General features: G+C 40.5%; 1 non-coding gene across 1 annotated transcript; it reads right to left on the reverse strand.

Moving 5' to 3' along the window:
* Positions 1-3,610: 3,610 nt before the first annotated feature.
* On the reverse strand, positions 3,611-3,718 carry LOC112787869 (small nucleolar RNA R71). Its single transcript, XR_003195256.1, has one exon. It is a non-coding gene; the product is annotated as a small nucleolar RNA R71 (small nucleolar RNA).
* Between the last annotated feature and the right edge of the window lie 9,004 nt (positions 3,719-12,722).

Consider the following 12,722-nt stretch of genomic DNA (forward strand, 5'->3'; position numbering starts at 1 on the left):
ATAATAAAAGACTCTAAACCAAAAAAAAAAAAGAAATTTTTCCTAATCTAAGCAACAAAATAAACCGTTAGTTGTCCAAACACGAACAATCCCCGGCAACGGCGCCAAAAACTTGGTGCAAGAATTATGAATCACACTTTTCACAACTCGTACCACTGACCAGCAAGTGCACTGGGTCGTCCAAGTAATACCTTACGTGAGTAAGGGTCGAATCCCACGGAGATTGTTGGTTTGAAGCAATCTATGGTTATCTTGTAAATCTTAGTCAGGAAGTCAATTATGTTTATCAGTTGAATTACGAACAACCAAGAGAGCATAAATTAAAGGTTACTTGTGCAGTAATGGTGAATATGTTGGAGTGTTGGACGTGCTTTGTCTTCTGAATCTCTGCTTTCCTCTGTCTTCTGATTCACGCACGCACGTCCTTCTATGGCAAGCTGTGTGTTGGTGGATCACCGTTGTCAATGGCTACCTTCCATCCTTCCAGTGAAAACTACGCTCACGCGCTCTGTCACAGCACGGCTAATCACTGGTTGGTTCTCGATCCGGTTGGAATAGGATTCACTATCCTTTTGCGTTTGTCACTAACGCCCAGCCTTCAGGAGTTTGAAGCTCGTCACAGTCATTCAATCCTTGAATCCTACTCGGAATACCACAGACAAGGTTTAGACTTTCCGGATTCTCATGAATGCCGCCATCAATTCTAGCTTATACCACGGAGATTCTGATTAAGGAATCTAAGAGATACTCATTCAATCGTATATAGAACGGAGGTGGTTGTCAGGCACACGTTCATGAATTGAGGAAGGTGATGAGTGTCACAGATCATCACCTCCATCACAGTTAAGCGCGAATGAACATCTTAGATAGGAACAAGCGTGTTTGAATGGAAAACAGAAATACTTGCATTAATTCATCGAGACACAGCAGAGCTCCTCACCCCTAACAATGGGGTTTAGAGACTCATGCCGTCAAAGAATACAAAGTTTAGATCTAAAATGTCATGAGATACAAAATAAGTCTCTAAAAGTTGTTTAAATACTAAACTAGTAGCCTAGGGTTACAAAATATGAGTAGACTATGATGGATGATGCAGAAATCCACTTCTGGGGCCCACATGGTGTGTGCTGGGCTGAGACTTAAGCAATTCACGTGCAGAGGCCATTTGTGGAGTTGAACGCCAGTTTTTATGCCAGTTTGGGCGTTCAACTCCAGCTTTTGATCCATTTCTGGCGCTGGACGCCAGAATTGGGCAGAGAACTGGCGTTGAACGCCAGTTTATGTCGTCTATCCTTGTGCAAAGTATGGACTATTATATATTTCTGGAAATCCCTGGATGTCTACTTTCCAACACAATTAGAAGCATGCCATTTCGAGTTCTGTAGCTCCAGAAAATCCACTTTGAGTGCAGGGAGGTCAGAATCCAACAGCATCAGCAGTCCTTTTTCAGCCTGAATCAGATTTTTGCTCAGCTCCCTCAATTTCAGCCAGAAAAATACCTGAAATTACAGAAAAACACACAACTCATAGTAAAGTCCAGAAATATGAATTTTTCCTAAAAACTAATGAAAATAGACTAAAAACTAACTAAAACATACTCAAAACTATATGAAATTAACTCCAAAAAGCGTATAAAATATCCGCTCATCAATGACATTCTTTATTGGCAAAAATCTTGTTCGTCAATCCTATTCCAACATGATCGAGAACCGACAGATGATTAGCCGTGCGGTGACAGCGCATTTGGAACGTTTTCACTGAGAGGATGGGAAGTAGCCATTGACAACGGTGATGCCCAACATAAAGCTTGCCATGGAAAGGAGTATGAATGATTGGAAGAAGGCAATAAGAAAGCAGAGGTTCAGGAGGAACAAAGCATCTTCATATGCTTATCTGAAATTCTAACCAAAGAATTACATAAGTATCTCTATCTTTATTTTACGTTTTATTTATCTTTTAATTATCAATTCTCCATCACCATCTGAATTCGCCTGACTGAGATCTACAAGGTGTGATTCACGTTTAAGAGCTCCAAGTCCTTTGGCGCAATTGTTGATGATCACAATTTCGTGCACCAAGTTTTTGGTGCCGTTGCCAGGGATTGTTCGAGTTTGGACAACTGACGGTTCATCTTGTTGCTTAGATTAGGTACTTTTCTTTTTATTTTTCAGAATTTTTAAGAATGAATTCTAGAGTTTCAAGGTGATGCCCTTATCATCACAAAAGCTGATTGATTCTCATCAATTTAGCTGCTGAATGTAATGTCCTGCTGAAGCTTGGCCAACCATGTCTAATCTTTTTAGACTAAAGCTTTAGACTAACATTGCATGATTCCTGGAATTCTTATTAAAATTTTTGAATCCCTTTATTTTCTTTTCCATATAAGTTTCGAAAATCACAAAAAAATTTATAAAATCATAAAAATAAAAAAATTATTTTATGTTTCTTGTTTGAGTCTAATGTCAATTTTTAAGTTTGGTGTCAATTGCATTCTTGCATTTTTCGAAAATATGCAATATGTTCTTCATTGATCTTCAAGTTGTTCTTGATGATTTCATTGCTCTGATCTTTAAATTCTCTTGTTTTGTGTGTTTTGTTGTTTCTCATATGCATTCTCAATTTGTTAATGTCTCTTATATGAAAATTTTTAAGTTTGGTGTCCTGCATGCATTGTTTGTTTGATTTGAGTTTCTTAAGATTAATTATATTTTGATTGTTTCTCATCATTGAAAAATTCAAAAAAAAAAATTCTTAAAACTATGTCTTTTCAAGTCAATAATACAGAGAATTGAAGATTCAGAACATTCAGTAGAGAAATTAAACAGAAAAACGTACCTGGCTGGGCGTTTAACGCCCAAAAAGGTAGGATTTTGGGCGTTAAATGCTAGAATGGATGCCATTCTGGGCGTTTAACGCCAGGATGACACTAGAGGGAAGATTTTGTTTTTGATCCAAATATTTTTTTCAAATCTTCATAATTTTTCAAAATCAAATCTTTTTCAAATCATATCTTTTCAATCATATCATTTCAAAATCAATTTCTTTTCAATTTTTATTTATTACTATTTTCAAAAATCCTTGCTACAATTAATAATTTAATTCAAGATTTTTTAGTTGTTACTTGCCTATTAAGAAAGGATCAAAAGTTTTAATTCTAGAATCATATCTTCTAATTTCTTGTTAGTCAAGTAATCAACTTTAATTTTAAAACATTCTCTTTTTAGTTTGATTTTCAAGCATATCTTCTCAATCAAATCTTTTCAATCACATCTTTTTCAAAATTTATTTTCAATCATATCTTTTTAATTTCTAATCTCAAAATCTTTTTTCAAAATCACTCAATTAGTTTCTCTAATGCAACAGAATTGCAAGTTTCATGGACTTTCATTAGAAGATCCTCATCAGTTTTTAGCTAAATTCTTGCAAATTTATGACACTGTCAAGACCAATGGGGTTGACCCTGAAGTCTACAGACTTATGCTTTTTTCTTTTGCTGTAAGAGACAGAGCTAGGACATGGTTGGATTCACAACCTAAAGAAAGCCTGAACTCTTGGGAAAAGCTAGTCAATGCCTTCTTGGCAAAGTTCTTTCCACCTCAAAAAATTGAGCAAGCTTAGATTGGAAGTCCAAACCTTCAGACAGAAAGAAGGTGAATCCCTCTATGAAGTTTGGGAAAGATACAAGCAATTGATCAAAAAATGTCCTTTGGACAAGCTTTCAGAATGGAGCATCATAGGTATTTTCTATGATGGTCTGTCTGAACTATCCAAGATGTCATTGGATAGCTCTGCTGGAGGATCTCTTCATCTGAAGAAGACGCCTGCAAAAGCTCAGAAACTCATTAAAATGGTTGCAAATAACCAATTCATGTACACTTCTGAAAGGAATCCTGTGAATAATGGGATAGCTCAAAAGAAAGGAGTTCTTGAGATTGATACTCTAAATGCCATATTGGCTCAGAATAAAATATTGACCCAACAAGTCAATATGATTTCTCAGAGTCTGTCTGGAATGCAAGCAGCAACAGGCAGTACAAAGGAAGCTTCCTCTGAAGAAGAAGCTTATGATCCTGAGAACCCAGCAATGGAAGAGGTGAATTACATGGGAGAACCCTATGGAAACACCTATAATCCTTCATGGAGAAATCATCCAAATCTCTCATGGAAGGATCAACAGAGACCTCAACAAGGTTTCAACAACAATAATGGTGGAAGAAACAGGTTTAGCAATAGCAAGCCTTTTCCATCATCTTCTTAGCAATAGACAGAGAATTCTAAGCAAAACCACTCTGACTTAGCAACCATTGTCTCTGATATGATCAAAACCACTCAAAGTTTCATGACTGAAACAAGGTCCTCCATTAGAAATTTGGAGGCACAAGTGGGTCAACTGAGTAAGAAAATTACTGAACTCCCTCCTAGTACTCTCCCAAGCAATACAGAAGAGAATCCAAAGAGACAGTGCAAGGCCATAACCACAACCCACATGGCCAAACCTGGAGAGAAGGAAGAGGCGGTGATCTCCACTGAGCAATACCTCAATGGACGTCCACTGGCCTCCATGGAGTTCCCTAAAGAGGAACCATGGGAATCTAAGGCTCACACAGAGACCATAGAGATTCCATTGAATTTACTTCTGCCATTCATGAGCTCTGATTAGTAGTCTTCCTCTGAAGAAGATGAAGATGTTACTGAAGAGCAAGTTGCTAAGTACCTTGGAGAAATCAGCCCCCACAGTCAAACTCTAAGTTTGGTGTTGGGAGGTGATAAACCCATATTTTATGATATATCTTGTGCTTAATTTGAGTGATTTATTCAATCCTTCACCCACTTATTCATATTAATTGCATGGTTTTACTTTCCCTTCCTTATTATGTGATGTATTTGAAAAACATGTTTCCTATGCTTTAATATTAATTATTTTAATTGCCTTTATTTCCATTCGATGCCGTGATTAGTGTGTTGAGTAGTTTCAGATCTTCTAAGGTAGGAATGACTTAAAGGATGGAAAGGAAACATACAAAAATGGAAGGAAAGCACAAAACGGAGCTTCTGAAGAAACTGGCATCCACGCGATCGTATGGACGAAGCGATCGCATGCCAAGCGCGAATCAGCAGCGACACGGTCGCATGACTGACGCGACCGCGCACCTTAAGCAGAACGCACATGACGCGGTCGCATGACTGACGCGACCGCGTGGCAAGAAAAGCTCCGAATGATGCGATCGCGTGACCCACGCGGACGCGTGACAGAGGCCACGTATCAGAATTTACAGAATACGCCCCCAGCGATTTCTGAAGCCCTTTTAGCCCAGATCCAAGTACAGAACACATAGATTAGAGGTTATAAAGTGGGGGAATGCATCCATTCAAAGAGAGCTCGCATTTTTATTACTTTCCATGATTTAGATTTAGTTTTGAGAGGGAGATTCTCTCCTCTCTCTCTTAGGATTAGGATTTAGGACTTCTCTTAGTTTTTAAGAGTGACTCTCGATCCAGGTTTAATATTTACCTTAATTTATGTTTCTATGCTACTTTTACTTTAATGCTTTTATTCGTATCTACAGATGTTGCCCAATTGGCTTATGAATTATTCCATGTTACAGGTTATTATTTGAATTACTGATTATTCGAGGTATTTCAGTTATTGATTGCTTTCTCTTTAATTTGTGTTACCATTACTTTCCATCTAAGGACATTTTTATTCCAACAATTTTACTTTTTCCCCTTTTGGTCTTGGTTAAGAAATCAGTAACTCAACAGTTATCAAACTCAACATAACTGATAATCGCTATCTTGCTAATTGAACTGAACTTCAATAATCCCAACTTTTTCTTAGGAAATAAATAGGATTGGAAGTCACACTAATTAGTCCCTTGACTTTCCTTTGCTCTAGCAAAGGTTAACTAATTGGAATTTAGATTCAACTTTCATTATTGTTGAGAGAGATAACTAAGTTGGACTTCCAATTTCTCTTACCTTACCAGAAGTTTGCTTTACAGTATTTATTTATTTTAATTGCCATCTACTTTACTTGTCATTTAAATCACTTGCTTCTCACCTTCTAAACCCCGATTACAACCATTATAGCCAATAATAAGAACATACTTCCTTGCAGTTCCTTGAGAAGGCGACCTGAGGTTTGAATACTCGGTTAACAATTTTTAAGGGGTTTGTTACTTGTGACAACCAAAACGTTTGTATGAAAGGACTTTTGAAGGTTTAGAAACTATACTTGCAACGAGGATTTATCTGCAAATTTCTAGACCACACAAAAGTTCTCTCATCAAAATGGCGCCGTTGCCGGGGAACTGCTAACGTGTGCCTTATTATTGGTTATTGTAAATATTTTTCTTTTGCTTGTTTATTTATTTTTGTTTTTCCTTTTTACGTTTATTTGCTACCATGAACTCTCACCCCTCTCGCTTTGAGTTTGGTTCTAACTTTGTTGAAGGAAATAGAAGTTACAGCAGGAATATGCATCAAGGTCAGACCAATCAAGGATGGATGGAGCCAAGAGGATCTAATCAACCCTTTGGGCAGCAACACCCTCCGAGATATCTTGGACAAAGACCATTCTACCGTGCATACCCAGCTGAAAGATATGGTGGACAACCTCGTAACTACCAACAAGCCCCACCCCGTGCCTATAGACCATCCTTTCAACATAACCTCGAACCACCACAATCACAAGCTTCTCTTCACCATTCGCCACCATATGATCCTTCCTTACCCCAGTACCAATCCAATCACTCCCAATCACCACCACTTTCCTATGTACCATGCCCAAGTCCGGCAACCCGAGAAGCAGAGGCTCGCCTAAAGGAAACAGTAAATAAACTTCAAACAACCATTCGACAACTGGAGCAAACAATAATTCAATGGGTTTCTAGGCGCTCAAATACACAAGGATCAGCCACAGCCCCATGTGAACAATCTAAAAATGAGCGTAGCATGAAGGAGATACCAGAAACTCCAGTGGACAAGACAGAGAATGAATTCGTACTAGAACAAGTAGAAGAAGCTGTCATTGTTCCAGAAGAAGAGTTGGTTGAAGATCTAGGAGATACTGAACCTCCATGGGAATGCAGAACTGAGGGGAACTCTGTCGAGGACGTCACAGTTGATGCTAAGGAGGATAGTACACAACCCCCAAGGAAAGTCATTTTTGAAGAATCAGACGGAATAATCCAAGAAGCAGTTTCCCTTGATTGTGATAGTCACAAGTCTAGCTCTCTTAGTAATGAACTTGCATCCGCAAGTGAATTCTCTGAGATCGAAGAATTTTTCCCAGATGAATACGAAGACGATGCGGAGGTAGATTTCTCTCAACCTCCAATCTATGACTCAAGTGATGAGGAAGACATAGAAGACTTTGACCAGGACACAGATACAATTGTAGAGCCTTGCAAGGAAGTGGAGGAATTCACAGAAGAGCACAAGGGAGTAGAACTTACAGAACCACCAGAAACATCTGCCCCAAGGCCATTACCACCTAATACAAGCTTCAAGTGGGTACAATCCTTAACCTATAACTTTACTTATTCACTTGAATATGGTTTTCTTGAAACAGATGGCTAGCTTAGAGCTCTTTGCGGCTTTAAGAGTAAGAGGGAAATGGCTCATACTCAGAGCTAGTGCACAAGTTTCAATAAGGTTCCACGCTTCACCTCGAAGTACATGGATTGGTATCATGCTCAATTGCATTGATCACGGAGAATGTTTGGTCACCATGGTGAGATTCTACTTTTTAAACCGCCCGAATGGAAACATATAAATCAAGACGGAGGCGGATTTAAAAGCAAGGCTTGGAATCATGGACTCTATCCTGACATTCGTCACCCCGGGAGCCTGAAAATTTGTCTGAAGCTGCTCAGAAGCTTTACATGCCTAGTATGGGACCCCGGAGGCTATTGGCATTCCAAGCACTGGTGGAGATTTTTGGACGAATTTAAACATAAGCCGCCATAGCAAGAAGCTCCTCCGGTGTCCAACTTAAGGACTTTAACTAAAAGTGCTAGGTGGGAGACAGCCCACCATGTTATGATTGTTCCTTTTGCAATTTTAATTTTATTTTGTTTTGTTTGTTTTTGAATTTTATTTCTATTTTATTAAACCTGGAATCATGCATAGCATTCACATTAAGCATTGCATCCTGCATTCAGTTAAAAAAAAAGGGATGCATGACGCGACCGCATGCCCCATGCAATCGCGTCATATGGCAAAAACACTATCCATGCGACCGCGTCATCCATGCGGCCGCGTGACCTGGAGATCGGCGTAAATATCCAACGTCCAGAAAGTTAGGCTGGAATCGTGCGGCCCTTGTGTGTTTTGCACAAATTGGCCCACGCGATCGCATGCCCCATGCGATCGCGTCACTTGCACAAAACCAATCCCACGCGACCGCGTGAGCGACACGATCGCATCGCATGGATTGCACAACACCCTAGGACGAGATAGAGAGTTGCGCTGAAACGACGCTGGAGTCGTGCGTCTAGCACAAATTCCAGTGACGCGATCGCACGACCCACGCGATCGCGTCACCCCCTCTCCTACCCCTCTCACGTGATCGCGCGACCTACGCGATCGCGTAACCCCCATTATCACCCCCACCACGCGACCGCGTCCCCCACGCGATCGTGTGGATTTGAAAATATAACCCCCCAGCCACGCGAACCCTATGAGTCGCGCAGCCCCCCAATCCTCTTCTCCCTCTCTTCTTTCTCTTCTCTCAACCACCACCCAGCCACCATTACCGCCGCCCCGACCACCACCCAGTCGCCGCCGCCGTCCAGACGCCGCCGCCACCTGTCACCCCTTCCTCCCTCCCCTTCTTTCTTCTTCTTCCTTCCTCTCTACCCCCCCTCTCCGCCACTGCCCACCTCACACCGCCGCACCCAACCCAGCCGCGCCCCCTCCGCCACCCACACGCAACCTCCCTCCCTTCCTCTATCAATTACCCTAAACCCTATCCCCATTACCCCCTTCTCCACTGCCCCCTCAGCCGCCACCGCGCCGCCGTACCCCTCCACCGCGCCGGACGCCGCCGCAGCCACCATCCAGCCACTTTCTGTCCTTCGCAGTTATTTTACAATTTTTTTCTGTTTCTGTTCATAATTAGGATAGATAGATATGCATGCTGTAGTGGATTTTTAGGTTGTTAGGTAGCTTAGGCTGTGGTTAGTGGATCTAGGTCTATTTACTTGCACTGTTCATGCTTCTGTTTTATCAAAACTGCAATTCTGCTGTTTCTGTGACCTTGTTCATATGCTGTGATTTCCTGCATTTGCTGCTTGTTACTCTGAATTTTCCTGTTTCTATTAATTATAGGTAACTGCAGCAAGTTTTTTTAATTCATATGAACTGCCTTGTTTGCTGTTTACTTTCCGGGACAATCCAATTTTAGCCGGAATGCTGCCCAAATTTTTTGTGAATTGTTTTCATTCATGTTTTGGTTTGGCAATCTAAACTCTGTTGTCCTCTGCCTTACCCAAACCATTTCATGAATTCTATGGCAGACTTTCTTATCCTCTTTGATTTCCAGGTTTATAAACTGCATCTGTGATATTCTGATTCCAATTCTTGCTTTCTTTATATCTCTTTGAATCAACATCACCCTGTTTTCCTTGTTAGGTTTTGAGTTATTTTTAGTCATAATTGTGAATCCTTATTACATGGACTATTTTCTTTATGCCACTTACTGACTCACTAATTTTAATTTACTAACTTCTTTTTCAAATTATAACCATACTAACCTTTTCAAAATTTGTTTTCTGATTTTTTTTTACTTTCCTCTAACTTTCTAACCATGGCATAGTGACAATTTTTCTATTTAACTTAAATTCTGATACATTTTGGATTGTAAATTCTTCCTTTCCAAATTTTAAACTACTAAACAATCCTTAATGCACATTTACTTAACTCATTTACCTCATTCTAATTCTCCTTTGCCGCTTTGAGTTTTCTTTGTTTAATTGCCCATTTGCTTCCCTATTTTTATCCATATCCTGGTTTCCCATTTTTCAGGATGTCTGCCTCACAGAGGAAAGGAAAAGGCAAGGCTACTGGAAAGCGCAAGAGAGGAGATTCCTCCCAGTCCATCATTGCCCTCATGCATGATTCCTCATGGCGGGAGAAGAACTTTACACAGCAGGAAAAAGCTGACCAGCTGCTCCCTGCAAATGATTCAATAAAATTTGCAAACCGATACTGCGAGCTGAAGTATCCAGTTTTTGCAAAGTCTAGGAATCTATACCTGGAGAGAACTCTGAAGATTCCAAAAGCACTCCAGTAGTACACCACTGAGCAAATCAAGCAAAGAGGCTGGTTCTTTCTGGAGAGAACACTGACAGAGATCAATGCATCTTGGGTCCGGGAATTTTACTGCAACTACTACATCACCACTCTAGATGCAGTGAACCTGAGAGAAAAGCAGATTCTGGTCACTGAGGAGGCCATAGAGGACGTTCTCCGGCTCCCAGCCAAGTCCGATCAGCCTGATGGTTATTCAAAGGCTGAGGAGGACATGCGCCTGATGCAGTTTGATTGGGATGCTGTAAAGGCACGTATAGCTCTCGACCCGACTGTTTCTTGGGAGATGGGTCAGGACACCACCATGCCTAGAGGGATCAAGAGGGCGTACTTAAATGATGAGGCTTGGTTATGGCATCAGATCTTGAGCAACTATGTCATGCCGAGTACTCATGAGACGAAGATCCCAGTTGCTATGATCACCCTCCTATGGTATGTGATGGAGGGTAAGGACCTTTATCTACCACGCTTTATCCGGCATTATATGGCCAGGGCCCACGTCCGAGGCACCCTCCCTTTTTCGTATCTGGTTACACAGCTAGGCCGTCGAGCTGAGTGCCATGAGAGGATGCCGATGAGAGACCACCAGCAGCGGACTGCCCGAAGATCATTCCTCATAGTAGGAACTTCCTAGCTTTGGGCTACAGACCACCACCCTTCACTGCAACTGATGAGACAGCCCCACTGTCTGCTGGACCCTCTTCATCCACGGCTACCTCTGCTGCCCCTGCTGCCACCACCACACCTCCACCTGCCTCTGAGCCCGTATACCGCCTCGTGCACCACCTATTCCGACAGCTTGATCAGATGGAGCGCCGAAACCGGCGCCGATATGAGAGATTGGAGCGTCGCAGTCAGCGACGCTATTCGCATCTGAAGCTGATGATCCGACAGGGTGGTGACATCCCCTCCGAGCCCGACACACCATCAGAGCCATCAGAGGAGGAGGAGGATGAGCACGAGGAGGAGACTCACTTCCAGGCGGAGACCCATCAGCAGGGAGGCACAGAGCAGGCTGCACCACATCAGGAGGTTACGCATCAGATCGAGGCTGCAGATCTGGAGATCCCGATTCAGTCAGCATCGCCTCTACAGCAGCCAGACTCTCAGCCCACCACCACCACAGAGCCTCCAGCTACCATCCCTACCAGTGATGACACCCCTTCACACCTGGCTTGACTAAGCATCAGGGACGATGCTTCATTTTAAGTGTGGGGAGGTCGCCATCTCTGGCGTTTTATTTTGATGAACCACTACATCTCTTTTTTCTTTTATTTTGGATATTTTTCTGTATTTTTCTTTTTACTGTTATTTTCTGAGTACTTATACATTGCTGTTTTTATGTATTTTTACTCTATTTCTGCATTTTGCATTTTTAGTTCATATTTTTAGTTATTTAGTTTAGTTTGCAATTCTGACTTATTAGTGGATTAATTAGTATAGTTTACCCTTTTTAGCATAAGATAGCATAGTTAAATTGAAAAATATAAAAAGGAAGTAAGCTAGGAAATTGAACATAACAGATTTAAATCCATAAACCTTGTATATATAGCATTACATCATATAGTTAAGTTGACAACATTTCATCAAGGAGGAACATCAAAACTTTAAAGGCTACTCTAAATAATTTTTTTATGAGAATAATGGGAATTTTTAACTAAACCTGCATAACATATATGAATGATATATGATGCTTGAGTTAGAGAACACACAGCTTGTGAGTCTTGAGCTTAATTGTATGGTTGCATTCAAACCATAATTTCATTCCTGTGTGTTTCGCTTCTTTTTATTCTGATGTTCTTTACTTTGCTTTAATCTATATGTCCAATTATAGAATATAGAATATAGATACATACCAAAAAGAATGATTGAGGCCATCATTTGATTTTAGCTCACTTACCCCAAAATAACCTACCTTTCACATCACCCTTGTTAGCCCCCTTGAGCCTTTAAAATCCCTTTTATTCTATTTAGCCACACTACTAGCCTTAAGCAAAAAAACAAAATAAAATCCCAAGTTGAATCCTTGGTTAGCTTAAGATAGAAAATTTTGAATAAATTAAAATGTGGGGAACCTATTGGGAACATGGATGATAGAAACAAAAGGTAGAAAAGTTGAAAGAAATAAAATAAAATTTGGGAAGCATGCTCATGAGAAATCAAAGTGATTCAATTACCATGTGCATTAAAAAAAAAGGTTAGTTATTTTTCAGCATTTAATAAAAGGGGATACAAAAGAATTACCCAATGCAAAATAAAAGCAATGCACATGGGATAAAAATAAAATTGAAACATGAGCATGTAACAACAAAGTGGGATAATATGGGAAAATTGGTAAAGAAATTTGTTCTACTAAATATGTATGTTAGGTGAGATCTTAGTCTAATTAAGGATTCACTTATTAGCTC

This window comes from Arachis hypogaea, chromosome 20, assembly GCF_003086295.3.
Source record: "Arachis hypogaea cultivar Tifrunner chromosome 20, arahy.Tifrunner.gnm2.J5K5, whole genome shotgun sequence".
In the NCBI taxonomy this organism is placed as follows: Eukaryota; Viridiplantae; Streptophyta; class Magnoliopsida; order Fabales; family Fabaceae; genus Arachis; species Arachis hypogaea.